Here is a 25,545-nt window from a genome sequence, read left to right as displayed (position 1 = left end):
GGTCGCTGTAGTGGTCAAGGTAAGTAAAGGGAGCCCCGTGTTTGATTAGGATAGCTACACCCGCTCGTTTATGAGTACCGGAGTATAGGTAGGTTAACGGGAAGTGTCTGGAGGCGAAGGCAAAGGATCCCCCTTTATCGAAATGTGTCTCCTGGACAAGGATAATGTCAGCTCCCGACTGTCTAAATTCCCTTAGTGCCAGATGCCGTTTCCTGTTTGAATTTAAACCATGGACATTCAGGGAGAGAATCTTAGCCATAACGTCAAGTCATGAAGGGGGGGAGGGGGATGGGGATGCATTTTTACCTGATGCTGAAGTCCCATGATGACCGCCAGGAGCCAGGTGTATGCTCGCCCCAGTGAAAGGTCCTGATAGACATGTCTCGAGACCCTGCAGACCACACCCTGATGACGGAGGAGAAGGGGGGTAGGGTAGAGAGAGAGAAGAAAAGAATGTTAGAACAGCAAAAGAGAAAACATATACAAGTCACTGAACAATAAAACATTAAAGTACAAGACATTATTCGACCTTCAGTGAACAAGTCGCACAGGTCTATACGGATTCCCAGGGAGCCACCAAACCCAGAGCCCAAGAGCCGGGTTGAGAGGCCGCATGGGAGTCCAGTTCTCTTCATTTGGTACTGCGAGAGGAGTAAAAAAAAACTATGAACGAAAGAGAACCAACAAAGTTTTGCAACAATTATCGCAAAAAAATAGAACCCAGTATACAACAATAGTGTATCCTGAGGAAAAAAAAAGGGGGGGGGGTGTGAGAACTAAGAGGAACCCACTTTCTCGGCTCTCCCTCATATGCCAGCCTAAGGGCAGGAAAATAAAGTTAAGGCACCAAGGGGGAAGAGAAAAAAAAGGGGGGGGCAAGGGGGGGCTAGTAGCATCTTAACGTCCAGGCACCAGTCCACTGATCCGCAAAAAAGAAATAGGAGGAGAGCAACAAAGGAAAAAAGAAAAAGAAGGTTGAGGCCAGGTGTGTCAGCCATGTCCCTGTCTGGCATTCTTCTTGGATGCATCCCGGTTTCAGGGCCATTGCCGAGATGGAACATTCTGCCACAGCGTAGGTGGAGTAAGCGGGATGGCCCCGAAATCCCAATCAAGCAGTTGGGGAGAGCGGACTCCCAATTCCTCACAAAAAGGTGCGTAGGTCTTCCGTGTACCTTAGGGAGGCCGACTTGCCTTGGTGTTTGGCAGTAAGGCAGAAGGGGAATCCCTAGCGATAGGGAATGTTTTCATCCTGCAAAGTGTGGAGCAGGGGCTGGAGGAGTCTGCACTTTTTCAGGGTAATCCAGGAAAGGTCAGGGAAAAGTTGCACTGGAGTGTCCCGGAAGGTCACCGTACAGGCCAGGCGAGCCTGTCGCATGATGTCCTCCTTGAGGGGGAACGAGTTAATCTTACAAATAATGTCTCTGGGGCTGGAGGTAGCATTCTTAGGTCGCAGGGCCCTGTGTGCTCTGTCCATCTCAATGAACTTAGTGGTGGGTTCCCCCAGGAAATTATTAAATACTTCCTGTAGAATAATCTGTATGTCCTCCGGGCCGTCTGCTTCCGGTATACCCCGCACCCTAATGTTATGCCGGCGCCCCCTGTTATCCAAGTCCTCCACGTGTCGCTGCATATCTCACAATAACATACGATGATCAGCCCCTTTTATTTGGGTCCTGTGAATCGCAAGCTTGGTGTCCTGAATCTCCTTCTCAGCCATCTCCACCCTATCCGCAAGGTGTTTAAGGCCGGATTGAAGCTTTTGTATTTCCGATCTGCAAGTGGATTTGAATGCTTCAATCAATTGCTTAAAGTCCTCTTTAGTGGGGATCGCTTGCAGATATAACTGCCACTGTGGATGCAGAGGTGAGGGGCAGGGCTCTTCAGAGTCATGCTGCGCCGGGTGTAGGCGAGGCGGCAAGGGCTGGGGACTCACGGGCCTGTTCCTAGATACTGAGGGAGTGGGCCTAGGTGGTGAGTCCAACCCTCCTGCCCATGTAGGTGTGTGAGCTGGGGGAGATGGACGGTTCTGTCCCCCCTACTCGAGGGGACAGCTTTGGGGGGCACACTGTGTATGCGTAGGAGGCCGGGGATCCACTTCTATATTGCAGGGGGCTAGGGGCCCTTGGAGGGGCCAGCCTTTGAGTTTTGGGTGGTGGCGACAAAGTGTCCGCATCCTGGTAGGTCCCCCCCATCCCCCTGGGCCCCCGACGTGTCCAGGTTAGGGGCTCCCGGGGGGGGGGGGGGAGGGACGGAAAGTCCATGGAGTCCAGGGAGGATGGCGACCCCAAAGTTGCAGCAGGGATACAGGGGTTCGAGGTTGCCCGGAACAGCTGGGGGAGTGCCTCTGAGCACTGTGTACCCTGCAGGGGAGGGGAACCGCTCCTGGGGTAGTCCGGGCCTGGTCCTGCCGGCCCCTGGCTCTGTGCATCCCCACTGGAATCCCCCATGCTGGGTACATAGTTCATAGTCTGATAAGGGGGGGCTGCCTGCCCAAGAGGTGAGGTTGCGGAGCAGCTGGGCTGAGGTGCTGATATGCCCTCTGGGGATGTGGATCCTGGTGGAGCTGAGGGCAGAGGGGTGGCATGGCAGGCTTCAGGCCTAGCTGTGCGGCCTGAGCGGCGGCCAGGACAGGAGATTGACTCATCGCACCAGAGGTAGTGGGAGCCGAGGCCTTCACTTGGATGATCCTGCCTTCTTCCGGGCTATGCTGGCGGCTGGTAGGCATGTTGCAGGCCGGAGATGGAGCCCGGGACGTGTCCAGCACCATCTTGGAGGATCCGCCAGCCGGGAGCTCCGTCTGCAGAAAGAAGGAGCGGAGGTCCGATGTGGAGCCTAGCAGGGTAGCGGAGGGTCCCTGGGCGATAGCCGAGCGGGTAGCCCTGGAACTACCCATCGGATGGGCGCAGATTGAGCGAGGGAGTTAGGCTTCCATCAAGGTCGGCTTCCGGTCACGCCCCCCCCAATTTTTTTTTTTAAAGGCATGGCGTTTCCACTATGGTCGGCAGGCTCAGAATTGCCAAAAATTGGTCTTTCTATTAGCCAGCACCCTCATTATAAAAGGAAGAACACACGCTTAGTATTATTAGTGGGGTACATCAAGGTTCAGAGTTATAAGTTGGGTACCCCAAAGATCAGTGTTGTTAGTGCTGTACCCCAAGAATCAGCGTTACTTGTGGGGTACCCCAAGGTTCAGTGTTATTAGTGGTGTACCCCAAAAATCAGTGTTATTGGTGGGTTATCCCAAGGTTCAGTGCTTTTAGTGGTGTACCCCAAGGTTCAGTGCTTTTAGTGGTGTACCCCAAGGTTCAGTGTTGTTAGTAGTGTACATCAAGGTTTAACCACTTGCTGACCACGCTGTAGCCGTCATTCAGTCGTCAATAGATGTCCTCCCATAAACTTGCCCCCTGAGCACATCCTGCGCACCCCATGACTACTGTGTCCTTCAGCCACAGCTGATCACAGCTCGGGGTAAAGGGCCAATTTCAGCAGCCCTTTACCATGTGATCAGCTGTGTCCAATCACAGCTGATCATATGTAAATGGACTTGTCGGTTATAAGCATTTCTTTGCGCACACGCAGTGTCTGTGGTAGGAAAGGAGAGCCGTTAACCAGGAAGGCTGTCAGGACATCGTTCACACGGATAATCAGGGCACTGATCATTAGTGCAGCCCCATTAGTGCCAATCAGTGTAGCCTATCGGTAAAGAAGAATAATTACTTATTTGCAAAATGTTTTTGTTTGTTTAGCAAAACATTAAAAAAAACAGTGGTGATTAAATACCACCAAAAGAAAGCTCTATTTTTGTGGAAAAAAAGATAAAAATTTCATATAGGTACAGTGTTGCATGACCATGCAATTGTCATCCAAAGTGCGACAGTGCTGAAAGCTTAAATTTGGCCTGGACAGTGAAAGTGCCCAGTAGGCACTAGGCAAGTGGTTAATGTTCTTTAGTGAGTTACCCCAAAGTTCAGTGCTATTAGTTGTGTACCCCAAAGTTTAGTGTTGGGACCCTTACTCTTTAATCAATTTATAAATGATATAGAGCGTGGGATTAAAAGTACCATTTCTGTCTTTGCAAATGACACCAAGCAAAGCAGTGGAATAATATCCTTACAGGATGTCTCCAATTTACAAGCCAACCTTAATGCACTATATAGCTGGAGAAGTCAATGATGGAGAAGGATCTGGGTGTTCTGGTAGATCAAAGACTTAATAATAGCATGCAATGCCAAGCTGCAGTTTCTAAAATGAGCAAAATTCTTACTTGTATAAAAGAAGAATGGACAGCTATGAGACATATTATCTGTAGAAATCATTAGTAAGACCTCATCTGGACTTAATAATAGCATGCAGCAGGGGCGGATCCAGAGACTAGTCTCGGGAGGGGCCCTGCCCTAAAATATGTTTTTTTGGGGGCAATTTATCAGGGAAATGGCTGGTATTGGCGCTTCAATCATTATGGCACCATGGCTGTTATGATGTCGGGATGATTGAAGTGCATAATTTCTATTATTACATTGTAATATGAAATTAAATCATTCAACTCACCATAATGCAGAATCAGTGGGAGCCCCGAGGGTGTCATTTGCCATGTCGCCTGCCACCAAATGCGGATTGTCACTTGCCACGTCACTTGTCACCAAATGCGGATTGTTACTTGCCACGTCACCTGCCACACATTGCGGATTGTCACTTGCCACATCAACTGCCACACCTTGCGGATTGTCACTTGCCATGTCACCTGCCACACATTGCGGATTGCCACTTGCCACGTAGCCTGCCACACATTGCGGATTGTCACTTGCCATGTCACCTGCCACACATTGGGGATTGTCACTTGCCACGTCACCTGGCACACATTGCGGATTGTCACTTGCCACGTAGCCTGCCACACATTGCGGATTGTCACTTGCCACGTAGCCTGCCACACATTGCGGATTGTCACTTGCCACATCAACTGCCACACATTGCGGATAGTCACTTGCCATGTCACCTGCCACACATTGCGGATTGCCACTTGCCACGTAGCCTGCCACACATTGCGGATTGTCACTTGCCATGTCACCTGCCACACATTGGGGATTGTCACTTGCCACGTCACCTAGCACACATTGCGGATTGTCACTTGCCACGTAGCCTGCCACACATTGCGGATTGTCACTTGCCACGTAGCCTGCCACACATTGCGGATTGTCACTTGCCACATCAACTGCCACACATTGCGGATTGTCACTTGCCATGTCACCTGCCACACATTGCGGATTGCCACTTGCCACGTAGCCTGCCACACATTGCGGATTGTCACTTGCCATGTCACCTGCCACACATTGGGGATTGTCACTTGCCACGTCACCTGGCACACATTGCGGATTGTCACTTGCCACGTAGCCTGCCACACATTGCGGATTGTCACTTGCCACGTAGCCTGCCACACATTGCGGATTGTCACTTGCCACATCAACTGCCACACATTGCGGATTGTCACTTGCCATGTCACCTGCCACACATTGCGGATTGCCACTTGCCACGTAGCCTGCCACACATTGCTGATTGTCACTTGCCATGTCACCTGCCACACATTGGGGATTGTCACTTGCCACGTCACCTGGCACACATTGCGGATTGTCACTTGCCACGTAGCCTGCCACACATTGCGGATTGTCACTTGCCACATAGCCTGCCACACATTGCGGATTGTCACTTGCCATGTCACCTGCCACACATTGCGGATTGTCACTTGCTCCGTCACCTACCACACATTGCTGATTGTCACTTGCCACGTAGCCTGCCACACATTGCGGATTGTCACTTGCCATGTCACCTGCCACACATTGCGGATTGTCACTTGCTCCGTCACCTGCCACACATTGCTGATTGTCACTTGCCACGTAGCCTGCCACATATTGCGGATTGTTACTTGCCACGTCGCCTGCCACACATTGCGGATTGTCACTTGCCACATAGCCTGCCACACATTGCGGATTGTCACTTGCCACGTAGCCTGCCACACATTGCGGATTGTCACCTACTGTGTCACTTTTCTGCTAAGGTGGTCTTTTGTTGTGTCCCAGAGTGAAGATAAGCAGCAGAGAGATGATGTAATCTCTCTGCTGCACACAGCTTCCCGCACAGTGAGGGCGGAACTGGTGGGATGCAGGGCAGTGAGAGATGATGTCATCTCCCTGCTCCCCTGCCCGCTGGCTTCCTGATTGGCCAGCAGCCCTCCAAAGGCTGCCCAGCTGCCCCCCCTCACCCGTCCAATCACCAGCACTCACCCGTGGAACCGGCCGCGCTGGCACTCGCGGAACCGGCCGCGCTGTCATCCGCCGGCCGTATTCTCGGAGGGGGAAATTGCCCCGTTGCCCCCCCCCTGGATCCGCCCCTGATATGCAGTTCAATTTTGGGCACCAGTTCAAAAAAAGGATATTGGGAACTGGAGAAAGTTCCCGAGAAGAGCAACCAAACTGATAGGAGGCATGGAGGAACTCAGCTATGAGGAAAGATTAGAGGAACTGAATTTATTCTTTCTTGACAAGAAGAGACTAAGGGGGATATGATTAACAGTCTGTGTTGAGGGTCCTCTCCCGGGTATCCCATAGGCTCCTGAATAAGATTAACTGTAGCCCAGTAAAAGCTATTCCTAACTATAAGAAAAAAATACAGTAGTTGTATGATACTTTGGGCAGCTTATTACGTACAAGCTTTAATTTTTTTGCAGCTGCAACAAATTGTGACACCAATTACATAATGATTTATGCCTTTCAGTTTCTAAAGGCATCATTATGTGTCTAAATCTAGACTATTCTTTGGAGTGAAAAGTATGGCCTCGGCAGTGCCCGCACAGCGGCTCCAGCCTGGACCTTTCCTGGGAGTGGCTGCATATTGGCGGTGGGTCAGAAGAAGGGCAGAGGGAGCAAACGTCTGAGAGCCACAGTCTACTCTGTAGATTGCAGTCCTCTTTACTACCTCTTCATCTGTCTCCATTCCCCGTCTGTGCTAAGCCTGTATATGGAGAAGGATGCAGCTGTCACGTATTAGTGCGTCACAATCTAAGTGTAGCGGATGACATTTGGGATCAAATGTCATACGCATGTAAATTTATTTTTTTGCCTCAGAACATTAAAGGTTCTGAGGGTTAATTGTGTAGGTAGGCCTTAACACCAGTCTGGCCAGGCTGTGTTTGGAAGTTCTGCCTGGTCATGTGAACAGTGAGGTGCACATGACAGGCCAGAACCAGGTCTGGTTGAATGTTTAGGTATCGGCCTTCTCTGAGCCAATCAGTGGGAGTGCCGGGGCCCGCTGAGAAGTCTGGGAAGGGGTACTTAAAGGGGTGTGGGTCATGTGTTCGGGGTTCCGGAGTTGTTCATGAGACCTGTGTGGTCTGGTCTGGTTCCAGGACTGGGGTAGCCCTGTGAGGGGTCCCGGTCACAGGGGGGTTTGACACCTTGCAACATGTTCCTATCAGTGGCCCCTGATAGACATGCCTAGTCTGGGGTATGGATCCGTCTGTTCCCGAGTCTCGGAACCTGCTGGTCCAAGGCGCAGTAACTGAGGGAGGATTCAAAGTGTCCGGGTGTGCTCTCGGCTTGGAGGGACACCGCAGCTCGTGGAAGTGACCGTTGAGGACTCTTCGGAGGAGGGCCGGCAAGTGGCTTCCTGAGAAGTGCTTGGTTACTGAGTTGAGAAGGACATTGACGAATTCACACTTTCCCAGTACCATTGAGGAGACGGGAAACGTTCCAGGTACGGAGAAAAAAGCTGCCTGTTCACCCTTAGTTGATTGTTCAAGTTTGAGTCAGCGTGCTGATTGCTATGATCTCTGGCTAGAGATCTGTTCAACCTTGAAGTGCCCACCTGCGAGTGGCTACTGACACCAGGCTCCCAGGGTGGAAATAGAGACTTTTAGTGATGGACGAACTTCCGACGGGACGTTTCGCGAACGCGAAACGCGAACGGACACAAACGTTCGCGAAAACGACCGTTCGCCGCGGGCTCCATTGACTTCAATGGGAGGCGAATTTCGCAAACCTTTAGGTCGAATTTGCGGCCACGGGGTAATTATTAGGGGGTAGCACGTAGTCCCACCACCTGGACAATAGCATAATACATGTATGAGGTGAATTTGGGATCGATAACTACAAGCATTTTTTTTTTATTTGGGAAATTGTTCTGACAATTCAGGACTATGGAGCTAATGAAGGCAATGGAGGAGAGGGAAGGTCAGGGACCAGGGTAGGCAAACAAGAGGGTGCAGGAGATACAGAGCACTGACAGCAGCACCGTAATACAGAGCACTGACATCAGCACCGTGACATACAGCGCTGACAGCAGCTCCGTGACATACAGCGCTGACAGCAGCTCCGTGACATACAGCGCTGACAGCAGCTCCGTGACATACAGCGCTGACAGCAGCTCCGTGACATACAGCGCTGACAGCAGCTCCGTGACATACAGCGCTGACAGCAGCACCGTGACATACAGCGCTGACAGCAGCTCCGTGACATACAGCGCTGACAGCAGCTCCGTGACATACAGCGCTGACAGCAGCTCCGTGACATACAGCACTGACAGCAGCTCCGTGACATACAGCGCTGACAGCAGCTCCGTGACATACAGCGCTGACAGCAGCACCGTGACATACAGCGCTGACAGCAGCTCCGTGACATACAGCGCTGACAGCAGCTCCGTGACATACAGCACTGACAGCAGCTCCGTGACATACAGCGCTGACAGCAGCTCCGTGACATACAGCGCTGACAGCAGCACCGTGACATACAGCGCTGACAGCAGCTCCGTGACATACAGCGCTGACAGCAGCTCCGTGACATACAGCGCTGACAGCAGCTCCGTGACATACAGCGCTGACAGCAGCTCCGTGACATACAGCGCTGACAGCAGCTCCGTGACATACAGCGCTGACAGCAGCTCCGTGACATACAGCGCTGACAGCAGCTCCGTGACATACAGCGCTGACAGCAGCACCGTGACATACAGCGCTGACAGCAGCTCCGTGACATACAGCGCTGACAGCAGCTCCGTGACATACAGCGCTGACAGCAGCACCGTGACATACAGCGCTGACAGCAGCTCCGTGACATACAGCGCTGACAGCAGCTCCGTGACATACAGCGCTGACAGCAGCTCCGTGACATACAGCGCTGACAGCAGCTCCGTGACATACAGCGCTGACAGCAGCTCCGTGACATACAGCGCTGACAGCAGCTCCGTGACATACAGCGCTGACAGCAGCTCCGTGACATACAGCGCTGACAGCAGCTCCGTGACATACAGCGCTGACAGCAGCTCCGTGACATACAGCGCTGACAGCAGCTCCGTGACATACAGCGCTGACAGCAGCTCCGTGACATACAGCGCTGACAGCAGCTCCGTGACATACAGCGCTGACAGCAGCTCCGTGACATACAGCGCTGACAGCAGCTCCGTGACATACAGCGCTGACAGCAGCACCGTAAGCAGCCCCAGGAGGAAGTCAGCACAGCACAGGGATGGTGTGATCCCCTCATAATAAGAACCCCCAGGAGGAAGTCAGCACAGCACAGGGATGGTGGGAGCCCCTCATAATAAGAACACCCAGGAGGAAGTCAGCACAGCACAGGGATGGTGGGAACCCCTCATAATAAGCAGCCCCAGTAGAAATATGACACCGCTCAACCTCTTCAAAGAGGAGGGTAGGGGCATATAGTACGGTGTGCTTTTTTGGGTCAGGGAAGTGAGCCAAATGAATTAAGAAGGTCTGTGTGCTTGATTCCAAAAATTGTTTATAGACATATACATGGTCTACTGATCACATGTGTTGAATTCCTCCGAGATCCATGCCTCATTCATTTTTAGAAATGTGAGGTAGTTAACACTGTGGTGAGCTAGGCGAGTACGCTTATCGGTCACAATCCCCCCTGCTGCGCTGAACGTCCTTTCGGACAGGACACTGGATGAGGGGCAAGCCAACAGTTCGATTGCAAATTGGGCAAGCTCTGGCCAGAGGTCAAGCCTGCCCACCCAGTAGTCTAGGGGTTCATCACTCCTCAGAGCGTCCACATCGGCCGTTAACCCAATGTAGTCGGACACCTGACGGTCTAGGCGTTCCCTGATGCTGGATCCGGATGACACCTGTCGATGGGTCGGCTGAAAGAATGACCTCATATCCGAAGTCACCAACACATCTTCAAACCGGCCTCTTCTTGCAGGCGCTGTTGGATTGGTACCCGCAAATCCTTCTCTGGGAGTGGGAATTGCTCCTCTGCCAGCGCACGCAAAAGCAGAATGCAGCATTTCTCGAAGCAAGGCCTGGAAGTGCTGCATTCTGACAGCCCTCTGCGACGGCGGTAACATTTCCGCCATTTTGTGTTTGTACCGGGGGTCTAAGTACGTTGCCACCCAGTACTGGTCCTTGACCCTCATGCTTTTTATACGGGGGTCCCTATTAAAACACTGGAGCATGAAGGCCCCCATTTGCACTAAAGTGGAAGCGGTGTGGTGGCCTGGCTCCTGCTCATCATCCAGGATAATGTCGTCCTCTTCATTCTCCTCTCCCCATCCTCGCACAACAGGGATCCCAGAAAGGTTTAAAGCATGCTCTTCTTGCTCCTGCTCATCCGCCCCGGCACCATCCTCCTCTGACTCCTCATCAGACTCCTGTTGTTGACTTGTCTCAGATAGAGTAGCCCCCCCTGGGAATTCATCCAGCATTGCGACTTCCTCATCTTCCCGCTCCTGCTCCTCCACAGCCTGATCAATGACACGACGCAATGCACGCTCCAGAAAGAAGGCATAAGGTACCATGTCACTGATGGCGCCATGGCTGCGACTGACCAGTTTGGTGATCTCCTCAAATGGCCGCAGAAGTCTGCATGTGTCGCGCATGAGCAGCCACTGGCGCGGTGAAAAAAAACCCAGCTCCCCAGAACCGTTTCTTTCGCAGAGTTCATACAGGTAGACGTTAACTGCACGTTTCTGCTGGAGCAGCCTATCAAGCATATAGAAGGTTGAGTTCCATCGCGTCGGGCAATCGCAAATAAGACGTCTGACCGGCAGATGGTGTCGCCGCTGAATGTCAGCAAGGCGAGCCATGGCCGTGTAAGATCTTCTGAAATGGGCCGAGATTTTCCTTGCCTGCCGCAAGATGTCCTGGACCCCAGGGTATTTGACAAGGAATCGCTGCACGACCAAGTTTAAGACGTGTGCCATGCACGGCACGTGCGTGATTTTGCCCTGTTTCAATGCGCTAAGCAGATTGGCACCGTTGTCACACACCACTTTACCAACTGTCAAATTGAGCGGTGTTAGCCACTCATCTGCCTGTGAACGCAAAGCTGAAAGGAGTGCCGGGCCAGTGTGGCTCTTTGCTTCCAGGCACAACAGACGCAGCACGGCATGGCAACGTCTCACCTGGCATGTGGAATAGGTTCTGGGGAGCTTGGGCGGTGCAGTGGAAGAGACGCTAGCAGCGGAAAAGGAGGAGGCAGCTGAGGAGGAGAGGGAGGAGGATGGAGTAGGAGGAGGAGAAGAAGAGTCAGGCCTGCATGCAATCCGTGGCGGTAAAACCAAATCTACACGGGTGCCACGGGTTACATGCTTGACGGCCGTCAGAAGGTTCACCCAGTGGGCAGTAAAACTGATATACCTTCCCTGCCCGTGTTTGCTAGACCACGTGTCTGTGGTCAGATGTATCTTGGCACCGACACTGTGTGCCAGAGATACATTCACTTGCCGCTGAACATGGCCATATAGCTCTGGGATGCCCTTCTCTGAGAAATACTTCCTTCCTGGGACCTTCCATTGTGGTGTTCCAATGGCCACAAATTTGCGAAAGGCCTCCGAGTCCACCAGTTTATATGGCAGTAGTTGGCGGGCTATGAGTTCTGACAAGCCAGCCGCCAACCGTTGGGCAAGAGGGTTATCCGGCGTCATCATTTTTTTACGCTCAAACATTAGGCCCACGGAAGCCTGCCTTTTTGCAGAAAAATGTGAGCTTGGCGTGATGGAAGGTGGAGTGGAGGACAATTGTGAGGAGAGAGGAGAAGGAGAAGTAGAAGACGAGGCTGGACGGTGAGAGCCTGCAGTGTGGCTTTGTGTGTTCCGTTGCTCCCACTGGGCTCGGTGATGGCTGCTCATGTGCCTTCTTAAGGCGGTCGTCCCTAGGTGAGTATTGGGCTTACCGCGACTAACGCGTTGACTGCAAAGATTGCAGATGGCAACGCTATTGTCAGCAGCGGACACGTTAAAAAAAGCCCACACTGCGGAGCCATGTGCCGGTGTCCTGGGAGCGCCAGATGTGACCGTACATGGTCGATGACTCGCTCCTGATACATTTGCAGTCTGCTTTGTCCCTGCTGTGCAATGTAAGTCATTGCTGCTTCTCCTCCCTATCTGCTGGTCCATATCTCCCTCTGAACTCCCCTCCTCTTCCTCTCTTGTGGGCACCCACGTGACATCACTAGACACGTCATCATCAACGTCACCTTCCCCACCGCTATAAGTAGAGTAGGCAGCAACACCGGGGACCAACCTCCTCCTTGGGCTGATCTGGGTACTGGCGTCAGACTGCTGAGTAGCGCTTGTTGCTACCTCCTCTTCCTGATCCAATACCAAGAGTGGCTGCGCATCAGAAATGTCCTCTTGATATGGATCGGAAAATAATTCCAGTGACTCAAGCGGAAGGTATGTGGTGGTGGTGGTGGTGGTCGTGTTGTTGGTGGTAGTGTCTTTGGGGGTGCACATAGCAGAGAGTGAAGAAGAGGGTGCAGATCGAGAGGATGAGGAGGGTGCAGAAGAGTAAGGCTGAGCGAGCCACTCAACCAAGTCTGGTGCATCCTTTAAAGTAATTGAACGCACCTTCTGCAACTTCCCACTTTGGCTCAAGCCTGTTGCTCCTGCCCTACCCCTACCACCCCTGCGGAAGGGCCTGCCTCTTCCTCTGCATGTCATTTTTTAAATGACCCTGTGACAAAACTCTTAGTCCCTATACCGCTGAAGGACTGCTGCAGTATAGGTGAGCGGTCAGCAGTGGTGCACGTCAACCCTATCTATTGTGGACCTATAGCGGTCCTTACAGAACAGCAGACTGTACCGCACTCAAGCCTATGTACCGTAGCACCCTATACCAAGTTACCAGTCCTTATAAGAACTTTTGTGGACCAAGCAGGTTGTGTATTAGTGTTTAGCAGACTGTACGTCAGTCCCTATACCGCTGAAGGACTGCTGCAGTATAGGGCAGCGGTCAGCAGTGGTGCACGTCAACCCTATCTATTGTGGACCGATAGCGGTCCTTACAGAACAGCAGACTGTACCGCACTCAAGCCTATGTACCGTAGCACCCTATACCAAGTTACCAGTCCTTATAAGAACTTTTGTGGACCAAGCAGGTTGTGTATTAGTGTTTAGCAGACTGTACGTCAGTCCCTATACCGCTGAAGGACTGCTGCAGTATAGGGCAGCGGTCAGCAGTGGTGCACGTCAACCCTATCTATTGTGGACCGATAGCGGTCCTTACAGAACAGCAGACTGTACCGCACTCAAGCCTATGTACCGTAGCACCCTATACCAAGTTACCAGTCCTTATAAGAACTTTTGTGGAACAAGCAGGTTGTGTGTTAGTGATTAGCAGACTGTACGTCAGTCCCTATACCAATGAAGGACTGCTGCAGTATAGGGCAGCGGTCAGCAGTAGTGCACGGCAACCCTATGTATTGTGGACCGATAGCGGTCCTTACAGAACAGCAGACTGTACCGCACTCAAGCCTATGTACCGTAGCACCCTATACCAAGTTACCAGTCCTTATAAGAACTTTTGTGGACCAAGCAGGTTGTGTATTAGTGTTTAGCAGACTGTACGTCAGTCCCTATACCGCTGAAGGACTGCTGCAGTATAGGGCAGCGGTCAGCAGTGGTGCACGTCAACCCTATGTATTGTGGACCGATAGCGGTCCTTACAGAACAGCAGACTGTAACGCACTCAGGCCTATGTACCGTAGCACCCTATACCAAGTTACCAGTCCTTATAAGAACTTTTGTGGACCAAGCAGGTTGTGTGTTAGTGATTAGCAGACTGTACGTCAGTCCCTATACCAATGAAGGACTGCTGCAGTATAGGGCAGCGGTCAGCAGTAGTGCACGGCAACCCTATGTATTGTGGACCGATAGCGGTCCTTACAGAACAGCAGACTGTAACGCACTCAGGCCTATGTACCGTAGCACCCTATACCAAGTTACCAGTCCTTATAAAAACTTTTGTGGACCAAGCAGGTTGTGTGTTAGTGTTTAGCAGACTGTGCGTCAGTCCCTATACCGCTGAAGGACTGCTGCAGTATAGGTGAGCGGTCAGCAGTGGTGCACGTCAACCCTATCTATTGTGGACCTATAGCGGTCCTTACAGAACAGCAGACTGTACCGCACTCAAGCCTATGTACCGTAGCACCCTATACCAAGTTACCAGTCCTTATAAGAACTTTTGTGGACCAAGCAGGTTGTGTATTAGTGTTTAGCAGACTGTACGTCAGTCCCTATACCGCTGAAGGACTGCTGCAGTATAGGGCAGCGGTCAGCAGTAGTGCACGGCAACCCTATGTATTGTGGACCGATAGCGGTCCTTACAGAACAGCAGACTGTAACGCACTCAGGCCTATGTACCGTAGCACCCTATACCAAGTTACCAGTCCTTATAAGAACTTTTGTGGACCAAGCAGGTTGTGTGTTAGTGATTAGCAGACTGTACGTCAGTCCCTATACCAATGAAGGACTGCTGCAGTATAGGGCAGCGGTCAGCAGTAGTGCACGGCAACCCTATGTATTGTGGACCGATAGCGGTCCTTACAGAACAGCAGACTGTACCGCACCCAAGCCTATGTACCGTAGCACCCTAGACAGACCAAGTTACCAGTCCTGATAAAGAGCTTTGTGGAACAAGTGAGTTGTGAATGATTAGCAGACTGCAGCAGAAGGGCAGCAGTCAAGTATAATATTCTTTCTATATTTGGAAGAAAGAATATTATACGTGTACAAGCCTATTACCGTACCACTGATACCAGTCCTGAAAAGAACCTTTGTGGAACTAATAGTAACAGCAAGTCTTTAAAATTATCCTCACTGCCTGACACACTGCTTCCTGCCTGTCCCTATACAAATTGGCAAAAAAGAGTAGGCTGGAACGATTAGCTGGAACAGCTCTTTTGTGGACCTGATAGTAACAGCTAATGATGATGATGATGATGATGATGAAGAAAGACTAATCTGGCTGAGCTGTCCCTAAAATAGCAGCATACAGCGCTCTGTCCCTTTATCTAAACTGACAAAAGAAACTCAGGCTGCTGACCTAACACCTATACCAGTCCTGAAAAGAACTTTTGTGTACCAAATAGCTAGCGTTTTCTCTGTCCCTACTCCACACAGGATCCTTTCCCTACAGTGACAGAAGAAAGAATGTAAAATGGCCACCGGATCGGGTGTATTTATAGGTTAGGGGGAATGTCCAAGTGTCCATGAGCTGTCATGTCTCAATTGGTTGTCCTGTAACACATGATAAACGTGTCACGAAAGGTTAAAGTTCTTGTATACATTAAACACGTAAGTCCGCCGGGGCGAACGACGGAAAAAGGCGTTCGAACCCGCGGACGGCGAAAGTCGGAAATTCGCCGCGAAACGACCGCCGGGCGAACCGTTCGGCCATCACTAGAGACTTTGTTAGACCTGCAGTTAAAGTGGTTGTATAGTCAAATTGGGGACTTTTACCTACAGGAAAGCCTATAATAAGGTTTACCTGTAGGTAAAAAAAAATCTCCTAAACCTGTACGGTTTAGGAGATATTCCCCTCGCAATGCCCTGCTGACTGCAGCGGCGCATGCGCACAGGGGATTCCCGGCTGAAAGCCCGGCAGACGCTGGACCCGGCCGGAGAGAAATCTCCCACATGCATGCGTGGGAGTGACGATACCCAGAAGAAACACTGAGGGAACATGTCAGCTCCCTCGGAGTGGATCGGGACAGATGTCGGGGCTTCGTTCTAAGGTAAGTGTTTCATAATGAGCTAGTATGCGGTGCATACTAGCTCATTATGCCTTTTGCTTTGCAGGTGAGCAAAAAAAATAAAAAATTCAGCGGGTATACAACCGCTTTAAAGGTGCCGGAGTTCTTCACCAGTGCCCTCTGTTCCCTAAGAGTAGAGATGGCCTTGCGATTCGCCCCGGTCGGTTCGCGGCGAACTTTGCTTGTTCGCAAAACTGGCGGACTTCTGGCGCTGTTCGCGGCGGACATATTCGTTTACATTATGAAGAACTTTGACCTATGACACATCCATCATGGGGTACAGGACAGCCAATTGAGACATTTCAGCACATGGACATACCCCCTACCTTTTAAATAGACCTGATTTGGCGGCCATTTTACATTCTGTCTTTTGTCAGTGTAGGGAAAGGACGCTGTGTGGAGCAGGGACAGTCACTCTGTTACTATTAGGTCCACAAAAATCCTTTTAAGGACTGATATAGGTGTACAGTATATAGGGTTTTAATATACTTATAATATACTTTCTTTCAAATATAGAAAGCATATTATAGTGCACTGCATGCAGTGCTGCTGACCGATTATGCAGCTGTCATTTCTCAGTGTAGGGACAGTTTGGCGTTTGGAAAAGGGACAGCCTGCAATTCACTAGCTACTAGCTAGCTACTATTAGGTCCACAAAGGTCCTTTTAAGGACTGGTATAGGTGTACTATTTGGTGTGCAGTATATAGGGGTGTAATGTAGGGGTAGGGCAGGAGCAACAGGCTTGAGCCAAAGTGGCAAATTGCAGAAGGTGCGTTTGATTACGTCAAAGGACGCACCGGACTTGGTTGAGTGGCTCACTCAGCCTTACTCTTCTGTATCCTCCTCATCCTCTCGATCTGCACCCTCTTCACTCTCTGCTGTGTGCACCCCTCAAGACACTACCACCAACACCACCACCACTCCTCTTGAGTCACAGGAATTATTTTCCGATCCATCACAAGACATTGCTGATGCCCAGCCATTCTTGGCATTGGATCAGGAAGAGGAGGTAGCAACAACCGCCACTCAGCAGTCTGACAACAGTACCCAGATCAGCCCAAGGAGGTTGGTCCCCGGTGTTGCTGCCTACTCCGAGATCTCTAGCGGTGGAGAAGGGGATGACGATGATGACGTGTCTAGTGATGTCACATGGGTGCCCACAAGAGAGGAAGAAGAGGGGAGTTCAGAGGGAGATATGGACCAGCAGATAGGGAGGAGAAGCAGGCGGAACTTACATTGCCCAGGAGGGACAAACCAGACTCCTAATGTATCAGGAGCAAGTCATCGACCATGTACGGTCACATCTGGTGCTCCCAGGATGCCGGCACATGGCTCCGCAGTGTGGGCTTTTTTTTAACGTGTCCACTGCTGACAATAGTGCTGCCATCTGCAGCCTTTGCAGTCAACGCATAAGTCGCGGTAAGCCCAACACTCACCTAGGGACAACCACCTTAAGAAGGCACATGAGCTGCCATCACCGAGCCCAGTGGGAGCAACGGAACCCACAAAGCCACACTCAAGGCTCTCACCGTCCAGCCTCTTCTACTTCTCCTTCCATCATGCCGTCCTCACGTTTTTCTGGAAAAAGGCAGGCTTCCGTGGGCCAAATGTTTGAGCGTAAGAAAATGTTGACTCCGGATAACCCTCTTGCCCAATGGTTGACCGCTGGCTTGTCAGAACTGTTAGCCTGCCAACTACTGCCATATAAACTGGTGGACTCTGAGGCCTTTTCGAAAATTTGTGGCCATTGGGACACCACAATGGAAGGTCCCAGGAAGGAAGTATTTCTCACAGAATGGCATCCCAGAGCTATATAGCCATGTTCAGCAGCAAGTGAATGTATCTCTGGCACACAGTGTCAGTGCCAAGATACATCTGACCACAGACACGTGGTCTAGCAAACACAGGCAGGGAAAGTATATAACTTTTACTGCCCACTGGGAGAACCTTCTGACGGCCGGCAAGCATGTAACCCGTGGCACCCATGTAGATTTGGTTTTACTGCCACGGATTGCATGCAGGCCTGGCTCTTCTTCTCCTCCTCCTATTCCATCCTCCCTCTCCTCCTCGGCTGACTCCTCCTTTTCCGCTGCTAGGGTCTCTTCCGCTGCGCCGCCCAAGCTCCCCAGAACCTATTTGACATGCCAGGTGAGACGTTGCCATGCTGTGCTGTGTCTGTTGTGCCTGGAAGCCAAGAGCCACACTGGCCCGGCACTCCTTTCAGCTTTGCGTTCACAGGCAGATCAGTGGCTAACACCGCTCAATTTGGCAGTTGGTAAAGTGGTGTGTGACAATGGTGCCAATCTGCTTAGCGCATTGAAACAGGGAAAAATTACACACGTGCCATGCATGGAACACGTCTTAAACTTGGTCATGCAGCGATTCATTGTCAAATACCCTAGGGTCCAGAACATCTTGCAGCAGGCAAGGAAAATCTCGGCCCATTTCAGAAGATCTTACATGGCCATGGCTCGCCTTGCTGACATTCAGCGGCGACACAATCTGCTGGTCAGACGTCTTATTTGCGATTGCCCGACGCGATGGAACTCAACCTTCTATATGCTTGATAGGTTGCTCTAGCAGAAACGTGCAGTTAACGTCTACCTGTATGAACTCTGCAGCAAAACAGGTTCTGGGGAGCTGGGGGTTTTTTTCACCGCACCAGTGGCTGCTCTTGCGCGACGCATGCAGACTTATAGGCCATTTGATGAGATCACAAAACTGGTCAGTCGCAGCCATGGCGCCATCAGTGACATGGTACCTTATGCCTTCTTTATGGAGCGTGCATTGCATCGTGTCATTAAACAAGCCGTGGAGGAGCAGGAAGATGAGGAAGTCGCAATGCTGGATGAATTCCCAGGGGGGGGCTACTCTATCTGAGACAAGTCAACAACAGGAGTCTGAAGAGAAGTCAGAGGAGGATGGTGCCGGGGCGGATCAGGAGGAACAAGAAGAGCATGCTTTAAACCTTTCTGGGATCCCTGTTGTTGTCCGTGGATGGGGGGAGGAGAACGAGGAAGACAACATTATCCTGGATGATGAGCAGGAGCCAGGCTACCACACCACTTCCAGTTTAGTGCAAATGGGGCCCTTCATGCTCCAGTGTTTTAAGAGGGACCCCCGTATAAAAAGCAATAAAAAGCATAAAGGTCAAGGACCAGTACTGGGTGGCAACGTACTTAGACCCCCGGTACAAACACAAAATGGCGGAAATGTTACCACCGTCACAGAGGGCTGTCAGAATGGAGTACTTCCAGGCCTTGCTTAGAGAAATGCTGCATTCTGCTTTTGCGTGCGCTGGCAGAGGAGCAATTCCCACTCCCAGAGAAAGAGTTGCGGGTACCAATCCAACAGCGCCTGCAAGAAGAGGGCGGTTTGAAGATGTGTTGGTGACTTCTGATATGAGATCATTCTTTCAGCCGACCCATCGACAGGTCTCATCCGGATCCAGCATCAGGGAACACCTAGACCGGCAGGTGTCCAACTACATCGGGTTAACGGCCGGTGTGGACGCTCTGAGAAGTAATGAACCCCTGGACTACTGGGTGGGCAGGCTTGACCTCTGGTCAGAGCTTGCACAATTTGCAATGGAACTGTTGGCTTGCCCCTCATCCAGTGCCCTGTCCGAAAGGACGTTCAGCGCAGCAGGGGGGATCGTGACCGATAAGCGTACTCGCCTAGCTCACGACAGTGTTGACTACCTCACATTTATAAAAATGAATGAGGCATGGATCTCGGAGGAATTCAACACATGTGACCAGTAGACCATGTATATGCATAACTCTATAAACGATTTATATAATCTAGCACACGGACCTTTTTTCTACCTTTGGCTCACTTGTACAAAATTAGCACACCGTACTATATGCCCGTACCCTCCTGTTTGAAGAGGTTGAGTGGTGTCATATTTTTGGGTCCCGCAGTGAGTTGCTGGTATCAGTGCTGGTGTCAGTGATGATGTTACCCCAAGTAAATAGATACCTAACACGTCACGCTTTAAAATTGCGCACACTCATGGAATGGCGCCAAACTTCACTACTTAAAAATCTCCATAGGCGACGCTTTACAATTTTTTTACAGGTTACCAGTGTAGAGTTACAGAGGAGGTCTAGTGCTAGAATTGAACTGCGTTTACATATGTAGGCGGGACTTACATGTGTGTTCGTTTTTGAGCACAAGCTACCGGGCGTTTAAAAAAAATGTATTTATTTTTTATTTTTACACTTTTTTTACATTTTCATTTTTTTGATCACTTTTATTCCTATTACAAGGAATGTAAATATCCTTTGTAATAGGAATCACACGCCCAGGCCTCTGGCAGTCATAGAGATGACTGGTGACCATCTGGTCATCGGAAATCTCTGTACCCGTCATCTGGCACCGGACGATTCTTTCTCCGGGCCCCCGATGGCACGAGAGAGCCCAGAGAAGCACCGGGTGGGGCGGGGTGGGCGGAAAGACCCTCCCGTCGCGTATAGGAATGATCAAGTGGCGGAACTGCCGCTATGAACATTCTTATCATGCACAGAATCGCCGGCTGCAAAGAATGATATCTGAATGATGCCTGTAGCTGCAAGCATCATTCAGATATCCACGCAAAAAGTCAAGGACATCATATGACGATAGGAAAGTTTAAAAAAAAAAAAAAAAAAAATCCCCTTTTAGACCATTGGGCGGAAGTGGCGTTTGACGTTGCTTCTGTCATTTAAGGTTATAGAGCTGGCTGGGGGCCATCTTTCCCTCACTCAGCTCCAGGCCTGTGAGGGGAAAGGAGGCAATCGTCTCCGCCGCTACCGATGACTCCGGTAAACGGTGGAGGCAACTGAAGAGCACGGGAGGGGGGCCCCTGATAAAAGTGATCTTGCGGAGCATCCGCCATGGAGACCACTTTTATCTTAAAGAGGACTGCCAGCCATATCAGAAAATACCGGGGTTATGGCAGCTATCTGCTGCCAAAACCCCGGAATTCTATGTCAAAAATACCGACTAAGCTAAGCTAACCAGCTAAGGTGGTTTGCGGTAAGTGGTTAATAGGGATGAGGCTCGGTGTTCGAGTTTATTGCATGTTGGACCTGAACACTGGCTGTTTGCGCCATATTCGTGTGGCGATCACGGCCCACAATGTACTGCGCCATCGCAGTGCATTATTAGCTCATGATTGGCCAAGCATGCACTGTGACCCCGCATGCTTGACCAATCACAGTGCCGGCAGCGAGGAGAGCCATAATTGGCCACAGGCAGGGTGCCTGTGGCCAATTATAGCTCAGGGGAGTTTAGTACACGCCCCACACTATATAAGGCCGCCAGCGTGGCGGCCTTTTGTAGTGTGTTGCGCGGTCAGGGAAAGAGGATGATAGGCAGGGACAGTGTCTTTACTGCTTGGGAACCTAGCACTGTTCCAGTGGGTGTTGTGTGCCTCCTGCACAGTATACACCTGAAGATACCTCTTATTGCTGGTGTTCTGTTTCTGTAATAGAGGCATATGCAGCAGTTAAAGTGGGTGTTGTGTGCCTCCTGCATAGTATACTCCTGAAGCTACCCTTTATTGCTGGTGTTCTGTTTCTGTAATACAGCATCTGCACAAGTTAAAGTGGGTGTTGTGTGCCTCCTGCACAGTATACACTTGAAGCTACGCTTTATTGCTGGTGTTCTGTTTCTGTAATACAAACATCTGCAGCAGTTAAAGTGGGTGTTGTGTGCCTCCTGCAAAGTATACACTTGAAGATACTCCTTATTGCTGGTGTTCTGTTTCTGTAATACAGGCATCTGCAGCAGTTAGAGTGGATGTTTCGTGCCTCCTGCACAGTATACACCTGAAGATACGCTATGAGTAAGCACTGGATTTACGGTGTGAAACGCGTCAGATTTCCTGTACCCTGTTATTCTTTTGCTGTGGATTTTTTGACTTTGATTTGATGTGACCCACATTGTTTCAATTAAAGATGGGATTTCAAGTCTTTTTCCAGTGTGCGGCTATACAGGGTTTTGTCCTGCTTGTTTGTACACCTGAAGATACCCCATATTGCTGGTGTTATGTTTTTGTAATACAGGCATCTGCAGCAGTTAAAGTGGGTATTGTGTGCCTCCTGCACAGTATACACCTGAAGCTACCCTTTATTACTGGTGTTCTGTTTCTGTAATACAGGCATCTGCACCAGTTAAAGTGGGTGTTGTGTGCCTCCTGCAAAGTATACACTTGAAGCTACCATTTATTACTGGTGTTCTGTTACTGTAATACAGGCGTCTGCATCAGTTTGAGTGAAGATATCGCTTATTGCTGGTGTTCTGTTTCTGTAATACAGGCATCTGCATCAGTTAGAGTGGGTGTTGTGTGCCTCCTGCACAGTATACACCTGAAGCTACCCTTTATTGCTGGTGTTCTGTTTCTGTAATACAGGCATCTGCATCAGTTAGAGTGGGTGTTGTGTTCCTCCTGCACAGTATACACCTGAAGATACCCCTTATTGCTGGTGTTCTGTTTCTGTAATACAGGCATCTGCAGCATTTACAGTGGGTGCTGTGTGCCTCCTGCACAATATACACCTCAAGCTACCCCTTATTGCTGGTGTTGTTCTGTTTCTGTAACACAGGCAGGCAGCTGCAGAAATTACAGTCAGTGTACTGTGTCATCTGCTCAGTGTGCACCTAAAGCTACCCAATTGCTGGTTTTCCCATCTCCCTGAAGTGTCTAGAGACAGCAGTGCTGGTCATGGACGCGGTGCATCGTCATCAGCACGTGGCCATGGGACACGCTTGTCCTTATTTTCGACAGCTGGATGTGTTGAGCTGCATCATGCCGAAGACAAGCCCTCCTCATCCTCTCTCACCCAGGCTCAGGGTACTATCAAAGCAGCTGCCAACGCATCCTCTTCCCACATCTCAATGTTATCAGTCACTCCTTCTCTAGACCCACCATGTCCTCCTGAGGAGTCCCCCGCACTGTTTGAGCACAGTGTTGGGTACATGCTCCAGGAGGATGCCCAGCGTTTTGAAGGCTCTGATGATGATTCCCAGCTAGAGGAAGGCAGTAGTGTGAGTGCAGAGAGAGGGGATGCTCAAGAAGGAGAGCAATCTGGCAGTCATGTTCCATCAGCTGCAGCATACTGCCAGGTTTGCTCCAGTGATGAAGAGGGAGGGGATGATGAGGTCCCTAACTCCATGTGGGTGCCTGATAGGAGGAGAAGGAGGCACATTGCCAACCAGGCAGGATGCCCTCTGGGGGCAAGCTTAGGGGTAGCACACCGACTGAATCACACCGCAGAGCTCCACCTGTGCAGGGCACTGCCTCTGCACGTTATTCCAAAAGTTCTTTGGTGTAGGCCTTTTTTGAGACCAGCACATCAGATCGCACCGCTGCCATTTGCAACATATGTCTCAAGTGTATCTCGCGTGGCCAAAACATCATCCACTTGGGCACCACATGCTTGACCAGACATATGTTGACCTGCCATGCAGCTTGTTGGCAAGCATACCTTAAAGACCCACACCAAAGAACAAAGCGGAGCTCTCCTTGCTCCTCATCAGCTGGGATCTCCAACCCCACTAGACCTTCAGTCCTCTCTGAAACCTGCACTGAGAGGAATGAAGGTGTAGAATTAGGTGTGTCACAGCCAAGTACTTGCGGGCACTCTGCTAGCAGTACACCGATGTCCGATTGTAGCAGGCAAATTTCCCTGCCCCAGCTGCTGGACCGTCAAAAGAAGTTCACTCCCAGCCATCCACATGCCCAGCGGTTGAATGCTAGCTTGGCTAAATTGCTAGCACTTCAACTGCTGCCTTTTCAGTTGGTAGACTCGACCCCCTTCCATGAGTATGTGCTCGGTGCGGTTCCTCAGTGGCAGGTTCCCAAAGGCCACTTTTTCTCAGGGAAGGCGATTCTGTCTCTCTACCGGCATGTGGAAGGCAATGTCCATGCCTCACTGGACAGGGCGGTCAGTGGTAAGGTGCATATTACCGCTGACTCATGGTCCAGCAGGCATGGACAGGGACGTTACCTATCTTTCGCGGCCCATTGGGTCACTCTTCTGGCAGCTGGGAAGGATGCAGGACGAGGTGCAGTAGTGTTGGCGGTAGTTCCGCCACCATGCCTCCAAAATGCTACTACTGGTTGTGACACACCTCTCTCCTCCACCCCCTCCTCCTCTTCTTCCTCCATGGCCTCTTCCAGTGCTTTGTCCTCGGAACCAGCGGTGCTTCGTAGGCGTTCAAGGGGCTACGCAAGTACGCAGGCAAAAAGATACCATGCCATGCTTGCACTGGTTTGTTTGGGAGATAGGAGCCACACTGGGGCAGATATTTTGTCAGCTCTGCAGGGGCAGGCCAAGAGGTGGTTGACGCCACGGCAGCAACCGAATAATTTTTTTGAAATGTCACATCCCTTCAAGACTGCCTATGCTGATGCTAAGTGACTGTCCTGTTATGTTGACTGACTATCCACTTCCTCCTCAATGATCCTGCTGATAGCTTGGAAGAACATTTTTGGTTCTGAGTGACGCCACCAGCGGCTAAGGCCCAATTTTTCAGCCCCTGTTTAACAGGGGCATGTAATTAAAATTTTTGATGCAATGCTTTGCAGCAGGGCTCATTCCTGCACTCCAACTAGAGTATCTGGAAGAGGTTGCAGTGTTGTGGCACCAGCACCAGCGCCTAAGGCCCAAATTTTCAGCCCCTGTTTAACAGGGGCATGTAATTAAAATTCTTGATATAATATTTCACAGCAGGGCCCGTTCCTGCGCCCACAGAGAGGAACTGTGAGAACTTATAGTGTTGTGGCACCAGCACCGCCACCACCAAATCTACCAAAGGCCCAATTTTTCTACCACTGTTCAACAATGGCATGTAATTACAATTCTTGATATAATCGTTCACAGCAGGGCACTCCAGCGCCCACCAAGAGTCACTTTGAGAGCTTACAGTGTTGTGGCAACACCAACACCTTAGGCCCACATTTCTGCCTAAATGTCTCCTACTTGCAAACAGAAGGAGACAACAGGAAGGGAGATGAAAAAACGGGTGATAACCCTTCCCTACGTTTTCCAAAAAGCTTAAAAATTGATTTTTTTACTGGAGCTACACTTTAAAAAAGTACCAGTTCAAAATTACAAACAGATTCTACTTAACACAACAAACCTACACAGTCCCTGTCTTGTGTATATAGGGCCTGGGGGCCCCACGCCTTTACTTTTTTTTAATTTGGGTACAGGGTTCCCCTTAATATCCGTACAAGACCCAAAGGGGCTGGTAATGGGCAGGGGGGCTACCCATGCCATTTTTCTCAATGATTTTCATCCGTATTGCCAGAACCAGACATGACATTAAAACCGCAAGCAGTTTTAAATGATTTTTTTTCCGTTAAATTTCTTTTTGTGCAGGGACTGTTCTAAACATGGGAAACACGTGCCACGTCACAGGCATACTATAGACCCAGGCATGATATTTAAAGGAATATTTCACTTTTTTTCACTTTAATCATCATTAAAATCAGTGCTCCCGAAAAAAACTGCAGTT

Source organism: Lithobates pipiens, unplaced genomic scaffold (assembly GCF_037356315.1).
Source record: "Lithobates pipiens isolate NorthernLeopardFrog02 unplaced genomic scaffold, aLitPip1_a1.2 Scaffold_18, whole genome shotgun sequence".
Lineage (NCBI taxonomy): Eukaryota > Metazoa > Chordata > Amphibia > Anura > Ranidae > Lithobates > Lithobates pipiens.
Note: the sequence above shows the minus strand (reverse complement) of the source record.